The following is a 9,513-nucleotide window of genomic DNA, read 5'->3' as shown; positions in this document are numbered from 1 at the left end:
ATCAGGTGCAAATGCCCACTGTGGGGATGTACTTGTCGTGTTCATGGAACAAGAAGCCGGAGTGGCTGCCTGATCACAGAGGGACTTTAGGTCACAGTCAGGACTCAGGCTTTTGCCCTGAGGGAACTGGGGAGTTGCTGGAGAATTATACACAGAGAAATGTGATGGAGGGGCTGGAGGTTTCAGAGACCCTGCCGGCCGCTGTGGGGACAGTGAGAGCCGGGGATCAGCAGACGTGGGCAAGGGGCTCTGGAGGCCATAGAGCTTGTCCGACAGAGGGGAAGTAGAGATGGTGAGAGGGAACAGCATCAGGACTCATTTTGGAGGAGGAACTGCTGGGGCTTCCTGATGCTGGAGAGGAAGGAAGAGAGGAGTCTGAGGTGGCTGACCTCCTTTCGTAGATGCCAGAGAGGCCAAAAGGAACTAGTTTGGTGGAGAACACAAGTGTGCCCTGCTCAGCATGTTCAAGGAAGGCCCCTTGGGAAATTTCAAGCTGAAGGAGAGTCAGAAACCACAACATGGTGACTCAGGGAGACGAGGACACCTGCAGAAGAGGTCTGGCCGGGCCAGGATAGAGGCGAACAGGTCTCATGGTTCTAGCTGTCAGGACAGATGGGTCACCCTGTGCAGGAGAGAGGACATGCAGGCACCAGGCCAGGGGCATGACAACATGGGCCACTTTGTCCCTCTCCTCCCGCCAACCTCTTGGGTCAATCCTGGCTGAGATGAGCCATCCCTAGTCACCTACCCCTCGCCTCCCCCAAGGTTGTCCTGAGCACTGTGCCTGGGGCGAGCACCTCCATTATCCCCATCAATGAAAAGGCTCCAGGGGGGCACTGGCTACTTCAAAGGCTCCCCTGCTAGGGGAGCACTCCCAGCTCGGCTCAAGAGCAGCCAAGCCTCCTTCTTTCCCCACCTTCCTCACTCTCTGCTCCAGTCAGCTGCCTGGACGGGAGGTGACCACCTCAGCTCACAGGCTGGGCAGCAGCCTAGCAGAAAACCCCTCCCCACCCCGAGAGCTTGGTCTGCCTGGAATACATCTTCCCTGGGGAGTGAGAGGGGAACCACAGTTTGGTCTCAAAGGGCCTCTCTGTCAAACTCAGGCTAGAGCTGAGTAGCCAGAGGTATATGACTCAATGTCACCATGGAGTGTTGCACCAAGCAGAGAGAGGGACGATGTCCCTGATAATGACAGCTCACTTTTACAGAGCACTCATTCCATGACGCCACCGTGCAAAGTGTTTTATGTGCTCGTGATTTCTTATGGCACACTCGGGAAGTCAGAACTGCCGATATCAGCGTCGCCCTTTGAGGGGAAACTGAGGGAGGTCACAGCTGAAGATGGCAGCACTGGAATACGAACCCAGGTCTGTTTAGCACGTGCTTGGCATATACTGCACATGCAGCTGTGTGCAGCCAGTGTGTGGCCTCACAAGAAAGGCAGTGTCATCCCTGTCTTATAGCTCCGGACAGGGGTCTCAGAGGGGGCACACAGCCAGGTGGGGAAGGCAGCCCAGGCCTCACCTAGTTGCCTGGCTCCCCTGTTTCCCAGGGCAGGGTGGGTACAGTCAAGTCAAGTCACCCAAAACAGAGATCATCTACCTCTTTGGAGGGAAAGATGGAAGGAAGAATGAAGGCCCCACAGCACGGTTGTCCGGAGTCCTGCCTCCCCATCACTCCCGTGCCCCTTCTTGCTGCAGCCCTTGGCCTTCCAGCAATCCAGACATGCTCTTAAGCTCTCAAGCCCAATTTCCTCCTGAGACGGGGCCCTCAGCAATGCCAGACACTCCTTCTATGTGATAAGCAGGAATATCCATTCCCAGGGGACCCCTTGCAGAAGACCTCTGGGACCCTGTCCCCCGGCCAGGGAGTCCCCCATGGAGATCACTGAGCTGTTTTTTTTTTAATTTTTATTTTGAAATAACTACAGAGTCACAGGAAGTAACAAAGATAGAACAGAGACATCTGGTGCGCTCTTTGTTGAGTTGCGTCCGATGGTTACTTCTTGCATAATTATATATAGTATGGTAGCAAAACCAGGAATTTGACACTGGTCCAAGTTCTAAGTCTTTTTATCACATGTCTAGATGTATGTAACCACTGCAGTCAAGATACAGAATTATTCCGCTGCTTCAAAGATCTTCCCTGTAGTCACATCCACTTCCCTTTCCTCTGCTGTCTGTAACCTCTGGCAACTAACTGATAATCTCTTCTCCATCTCACCATTTTGTCATTTCAAGAACTTAACATAAAAGCAATGGTATGTGACCCTTTAGGACTGTTGTTTTTTTATTTTTCCACCCAGTATAATGCCCTTCAGAATCACCCAAGTTGCTACCTGTTCAGTACATCATTCCGGGGCTACGTAGCGCCCTGCGGCACGGAGGCATCACGGTTGCTGACCGTTCAGCTGTTGGGGGACATGGTGGTTTTCCACTTTGGGGCTATTAGAAATAAAGCTGCCATGAACAACCGGGGACAGGTTTTTGTGTGGACAGAAATGTTCATTTCTTGGGGATAAACGCCTAGAAGTGTAATTGTTCAGTTACACAGTAGGAGCATCTCATTAGTGTTTTAAGAAGCTTACAGACGATTTTCCAGAGTAGCCGTACCATTTTACATTCCTGCCGGCCACGCATGAATGATCCAGTTGAAACTTACCAGCATTTGATATTGTCCTTATTTTTTATTTTAGCCGTTTTCCTGGTATGCAGTGATATCTTATCGTGGTCTTGATTTGCATTTCACTGATGGTTAGTGGTGCCGAACATCTGTTCATGTGCTTATCTGCCATCTGTATATCCTCTTTGATGAAACATCTCACGTCTTTTGCCCGTTTTCTAATCGCCCAGATGATCCACCTAAAGTGTACACTTCAATGGTTTTAAGTATATTCACAGAGTTTGGCAACCATCACCACAGTCAATTTTGGAACATCTCATCACCCCAAAAAGAAACCCATGCCTGTTAGTGGTCACTCCCCATATCCTCTCAAAACCCTCACCCCAGCCCTAGGCAACTATTAAATCTACATTCTGTCTCTACAGATTCCCTTTTTCTGGACATTTCATAGAAGTGGAATCAAACAACATGTGGCCTTTTATAATCGGCTTCTTTCACTTAATGTTTTCAAGTTTATTCATTTTGTAGGATCTATAAAGTACTCCATCTCTTTTTATTGCCAAATGATATTACATGGTATGGATACATCATATATTCTTTTTTAAAATTGAAGTATAGTTGATTTACAGTGTTGTGTTGGTTTCCAGGGTACAGCACTGTGATTCAGTTTTACAAACACGCTATACATTCTTTTTCATATTCTTTGTCATTGTAAGTTATGACAAGATATTGAATATAGTTCCCTGTGCTACACAATAGGAAACACCATGTATTCTTTATCCACTCATCACTTGATAGACATCTGGGTTGCTCCCATTTTTTGGCTTTTATGAATAATGCTGCTGTGAACATTTGTCTTCAAATTTCTGGGTGGACATGTTTTCATTTCTTTTGGGTGTACACCCTAGGAGTGAAATTACAGAGTTATGTGGTTATTCTGTGTTTAACATCTGAGGAACTGTTTGGAGAGTGTTTTCCAAAGTGGCTGGACAATTTTACACTCCTACTAGCAATGTAAAAAAGATTCCATTACTGTACATCCTTTCCAGCATTTGCTATTGCTGCTTTTTTTTTTTTTTTTTATTTTGGCTGTCTAATAGGTGTGTGTGAGATCTCACTGTGATCTTAATTTGCATTTCTCTAAAGGTTAGTAATGTTGAACATGTTTGAAATATGTAAGTATTTTCTATTCATATACCATCTTCAGTCAAATGTCTCTTCATGCCTTTTGCCCATCTTTTAATTGGATTGTTTGATTTTTTTTTTAACGTCTTGAGAGTTCTTTTTATATTCACTCTAGGTATGGGTTCTTTGTCAGAGTAGTGGCTAGCAAATATTTTCTCCTAGTCTATCGTTTGTCCTTTTATTCTGTTACCAAAGTCTTTTCCAGAGGAAAAAAAATTATTTTGAAGTCCAATTCATTGAGTTTTAGGGGTCATGTTTTTGGTCTTGTGTCTAAGAACTCTTCGTCAGCCTCTACGTCCCCAAGATCTTATACTATGTTACCTTCTAAAAGTTTAATGTCTCACCTGTAAATCTATGATCCACGTTGAGTTAATTTTTGTATAAAATATGAGATTTAGGTTGAAGTTCATGCTTTGCCTATGGATATGTGTTTGCCCCACCACCATTTGTTGGAAGGCCTATCTTTTCTCCATTGAACTGTTTTTGCTCTTTTATCAAATATTAGTTGGCTGTAGATTGTGTAGATTTTTGGGTTCTCTAATGTCCCCGATTGATCTATATGTTTATCCCCCGACCCAAACCACACAGTTTAGATTATTGAAAATTACTTTATAATAAGCCTTGAAATCAGGTAGCGTGATTCTGCTTCCTTCATCCTCCATTCTCAGAAATGTTTTTTATTCTAGTTCTTTTTTCTTTCTGTATAAACTTTAGAATACTCTTGTCTACATCTACAAGAAAAAATATTGCTGAGATTTTCATAGCAATTGCATTAAATCTCTATGTCAACTTGGGGAGAATTGACATATTTACTATGTTCAGTCTTCCAATTCATGGACGTGGTATTTATTTTCTTTCTTTTTTTTTTTTTTTAACATTTTTTATTGATTTATAATCATTTTACAATGTTCTGTCAAATTCCAGTGTTCAGCACAATTTTTCAGTCATACATGGACATATACACACTCATTGTCACATTTTTTTCTCTGTGAGCTACCATAACATTTTGTGTATATTTCCCTGTCCTATACAATATAATCTTGTTTATCTATTCTACAATTTTGAAATCCCAGTCTATCCCTTCCCACCCTCTGCCCCCCTGGCAACCACTAGTCTGTAGTCTCTGTCTATGAGTCTATTTCTGTCCTGTATTTATGGTTTGTTTTTGTTTGTTTGTTTGTTTTGTTTTTGTTTTTTTAGATTCCACATATGAGTGATCTCATATGGTATTTTTCTTTCTCTTTCTGGCTTACTTCACTTAGAATGACATTCTCCAGGAGCATCCATGTTGCTACAAATGGTGTTATGTTGTTGGTTTTTATGGCTGAGTAGTATTCCATTGTATAAATATACCACATCTTCTTTATCCAGTCACCTGTTGATGGACATTTAGGCTATTTCCATGTTTTGGCCATTGTAAATAGTGCTGCTATGACCATTGGGGTGCAGGTGTCATCCTGAAGTAGGGTTCCTTCTGGATACAAGCCCAGAGGTGGGATTCCTGGGTCATACGGTAAGTCTATTCCTAGTCTTTTGAGGAATCTCCACACTGTTTTCCATAGTGGCTGCACCAGATTGCATTCCCACCAGCAGTGTAGGAGGGTTCCCCTTTCTCCACAGCCTCTCCAGCATTTGTCATTTGTGGATTTTTGAATGATGGCCATTCTGACCAGTGTGAGGTGATACCTCACTGTAGTTTTGATTTGCATTTCTCTGATAATTAGTGATATTGAGCATTTTTTCATGTGCCTTTTGATCATTTGTATTTCTTCCTTGGAGAATTGCTTGTTTAGGTCTTCTGCCCATTTTTGGATTGAGTTGTTTATTTTTTTCTTATTGAGTCGTATGAGCTGCTTATATATTCTGGAGATCAAGCCTTTGTTGGTTTCATTTGCAAAAATTTTCTCCCATTCCGTAGGTTGTCTTCTTGTTTTACTTATGGTTTCCTTTGCTGTGCAGAAGCTATTAAGTTTCATTAGGTCCCATTTGTTTATTCTTGCTTTCATTTCTTCTAGGAGAAAATTTTTGAAATGTATGTCAGATAATGTTTTGCCTATGTTTTCCTCTAGGAGGTTTATTGTATCTTGTCTTATGTTTAAGTCTTTGATCCATTTTGAGTTGATTTTTGTATATGGTGTAAGGGAGTGTTCTAGCTTCATTGTTTTACATGCTGCTGTCCAGTTTTCCCAACACCATTTGCTGAAGAGACTATCTTTATTCCATTGTATAGTCTTGCCTCCTTTGTTGAAGATTAGTTGACCAAAAGTTTGTGGGTTCTTTTCTGGGCTCTCTATTCTGTTCCATTGGTCTATATGTCTGTTTTTGTACCAATACCATGCTGTCTTGATGACTGTAGCTCTATAGTATTGTCTGAAGTCTGGGAGAGTTATTCCTCCAGCCTCTTTCTTTCTCTTCAGTAACGCTTTGGCAATTCTAGGTCTTTGATGGTTCCATATAAACTTTATTATGATTTGTTCTAGTTCTGTGAAGTATGTCCTGGGTAATTTGATAGGGATTGCATTAAATCTGTAGATTGCCTTGGGCAGTGTGACCATTTTAACAATATTGATTCTTCCAATCCAAGAGCATGGGATATCTTTCCATTTTTTAAAGTTTTCTTTAATTTCCTTCATCAATGGTTTATAGTTTTCCATGTATAATTCTTTCACCTCCTTGGTTAGATTTATTCCCAGATATTTTATTACTTTGGGTGCTATTTTAAAGGGGATTGTTTCTTTACTTTCTTTTTCTGTTGATTCGTCATTAGTGTAAAGAAATGCAACTGATTTTTGAATCAGTTGAATTTGAAATGCAACTGAATTTTGAACCTGCTACCTTGCTGAAGTCTTCAATCAGCTCTAGTAGTTTTTGTGTGGACCTTTTAGGGTTTTATTCATTTTCTTCTTTGATTTTTTTCAGCCTTGTTTTGCAGTTTTCAATATAGACATCTTATATATATATTGTTAGATTTATTACATATAGGCATTTCTTTTTTTTTAAGCCATTGTAAATGGAACTGTATTTTAAATTTCAGTTTCTACATATTCATTAGTAATATAGAGAAATGTGACTAATTTTTGTGTTGAGCTTATATTCTGCAGCCTTGCTGAATTGACTTACTAGTTTTAGAATTTTTTTGTAGATTCCTTGGGATTTTCTACATAGACCATTATGAGGTGGGAGGGAAATAGCTCAGTGGTAGAGCCCATGCTTAGCACACATGAGGTCTTGGGTTCAATCCCCAGTATCTCCACTAAAAAAAAATGTGAATACATAAACCATTATGTTGTCCGTAAGTAGGAACAATTTTATTTCTTCCTTTCAGATCTGTATGCTTTTTATTGCTTTTCCTTGCCTTATTATGCTGCCTAGAACTTCCAGTATTACACTGAATAGGAGTGATGAGAGTGGACATCCTTGCCTTGTTTCCAAGCTTAGGGGAGAAAACATTCAGTCTTTCAGTGTTACGTATGTTCGCTGTAGTTTTTGTAGGTTAGTTGTAAGTAATCAAGTTGAGAAATTTCCTCTCTATTCCTAGCTTTCAGAGAGGTCTTTTTTTTTTTTTATTATGAAAGGGTGTTGAATTTTGTCAAATGCTTCTTCTGTGACAATTTATATGATCATGTGATTTTTCTTCTTTGTCCCATTAATATGAGATTCCGTTGATTGTATTTTGAATATTGAACCAGACTTGCATCCCTGGAATAATCCCCACTTGGTCACAGGTGTATAATTATTTTTATATATTGCTGAATTCTCTCTGCTAATATTATGTTAAAGACTTTTGCATCTATATTCATGAGGAAGATTGATCTGCAGTTTTCTTTTTTGTATTATCTTTGTCTTTTTGTTTTGTTTTGTTTTGGTTTCAGGGTAATCCTGGCTTCATTGAATGAGCTAGGAAGCATTCCTTCTACTGTTTCCTGAAAGAGATGATGTGGAATTGAAGCTAATTCTTCTTTAAATGTTGGGTAGAATTCTCCAGGAAAACCATATTGGCCTGAAGATTTCTTCTTCACATTTTATATTACCTTAGTAGACACAGGGCTATTTGAATGATCTAAGTCACATTGAGTGAGTTGTGGTAGTTTGTACTTTTTGAGGATTGATCCATTTAATCTAAGTGGTCAAACCTATGTGTCAAGAGTTGTTCATTGGGAGTTGGAGACTTGCAGATACTGACTGATATATATAGAGAATAAACAACAAGTTTATGCTGTACAGTGCGGGGAGCTATATTCGATGTCTTGTAGTAACTTATGGTGAAAAAGAATGTGAAAACAAATATATGTATGTTCATGTATGACTGAAGCATTGTGCTGTACACCAGAAATTGACACAACATTGTAAACTGATTATATTTCAATAAAAAATACAAAAAAAGAGTTATTTATAGTATTTCCTTATTGCCTTTTTTGATGTTAGCAGGATATGTAGTGAGATCCTCTGTTTTGCCCTTGCTATTAGCAATTTTTCTCCCTCTTTTTTAAATTTGTCAGTCTTGCGAGAGATCTGTCAATTTTATTGATCTTTTCAGTGAACTATTTTATTTCCTCTATTTTTCTGTTTTCACTTTCATTGATTTCTGCCTTTATTTATTATTTCCTTCCTTATGCTTTTTTTGCATTTGTTTTGCTCTTATTTTTCTAGTTTCCAGAGATGGAACCCTATATTAATGATTTGAGACTTACTTTTTTAATGTAAGCATTTAGTGCCATAAATTTCCCTCTTGTGCTTTGGCTGTGTCTCACAAAATTTGATAAGTTCTATTTTCATTTTCTTTCAGTTCAATGTATTTTTTAAATTTCCCATTACATTTCCTCTTTGACCCATGGATTATTTAGAAGCTTGCTATTTAGTCTTCAAGTGTTTGAAGATTTTTCAGGTATTGATTTCTAGTCTGATTGGGGTTAGAGAATAGATGATTTCAATTATTTCAATTTTTTTGAGGCTTGTTTTATGGCCCTAAATTTGGTTTATCTTGGTATATGTTCCATGTGTGCTTGAAAGGAATGTGTATCATGCTGTTTTGGGGTGGAGTGTTGTAAAAACATCCATTAGATACTGGTGGTTGATGGTGATGTTAAGCTTTTATACATCCTTGCTGATTTTCTAACTAATTGTTCTATCAGTTGTTGAGGGTGGGTGTTGAATTTTCCAGCCATAATTGTGGATCTGTCTATTTCTCCTTTCACTTCTGTTGAATTTTGCTTCAAACTTTTTGTAGCTCTGCTGTTTGGTACCTACACGTTTAGATTGCTGTGTCTTCTTGGTGGATTGACCCTTTCCTCATTATGTAATATCCCCTCTCTGGATTTGGTCATTTTCTTTGTTATGAAGTCTACTTTATTTGTTATTATTATAGTCCATCCTACTTTCTTTGTTTAATTGAGATATAATCAACATATAACAATATATTAGTTTCAGGTGTATAACAATAATGATTCGATATTTGTATATATTGCAAAACGATCACCACAATAAATCTAGTTAATGTCCATCACCACACATATTTATAATTCTTTTTCTTGTGATGGAAACTTTTACAGTCTACTCTCTAAGCAATTGTCAAATGTACCGTAGAGCATTATTAACTATTGTCACCAGGCTGTACATGACATCCCGAGGACTGATTTATTTTATAACCAGAAGTTTGCATCTTTTCCCCTCCTTCATCCCTTTTGCCCATTCCCATCCCCGCCCCCT

The sequence above is a fragment of the Camelus bactrianus genome, chromosome 9 (assembly GCF_048773025.1).
Source record: "Camelus bactrianus isolate YW-2024 breed Bactrian camel chromosome 9, ASM4877302v1, whole genome shotgun sequence".
In the NCBI taxonomy this organism is placed as follows: Eukaryota; Metazoa; Chordata; class Mammalia; order Artiodactyla; family Camelidae; genus Camelus; species Camelus bactrianus.
This window is presented reverse-complemented; position numbering follows the sequence as displayed.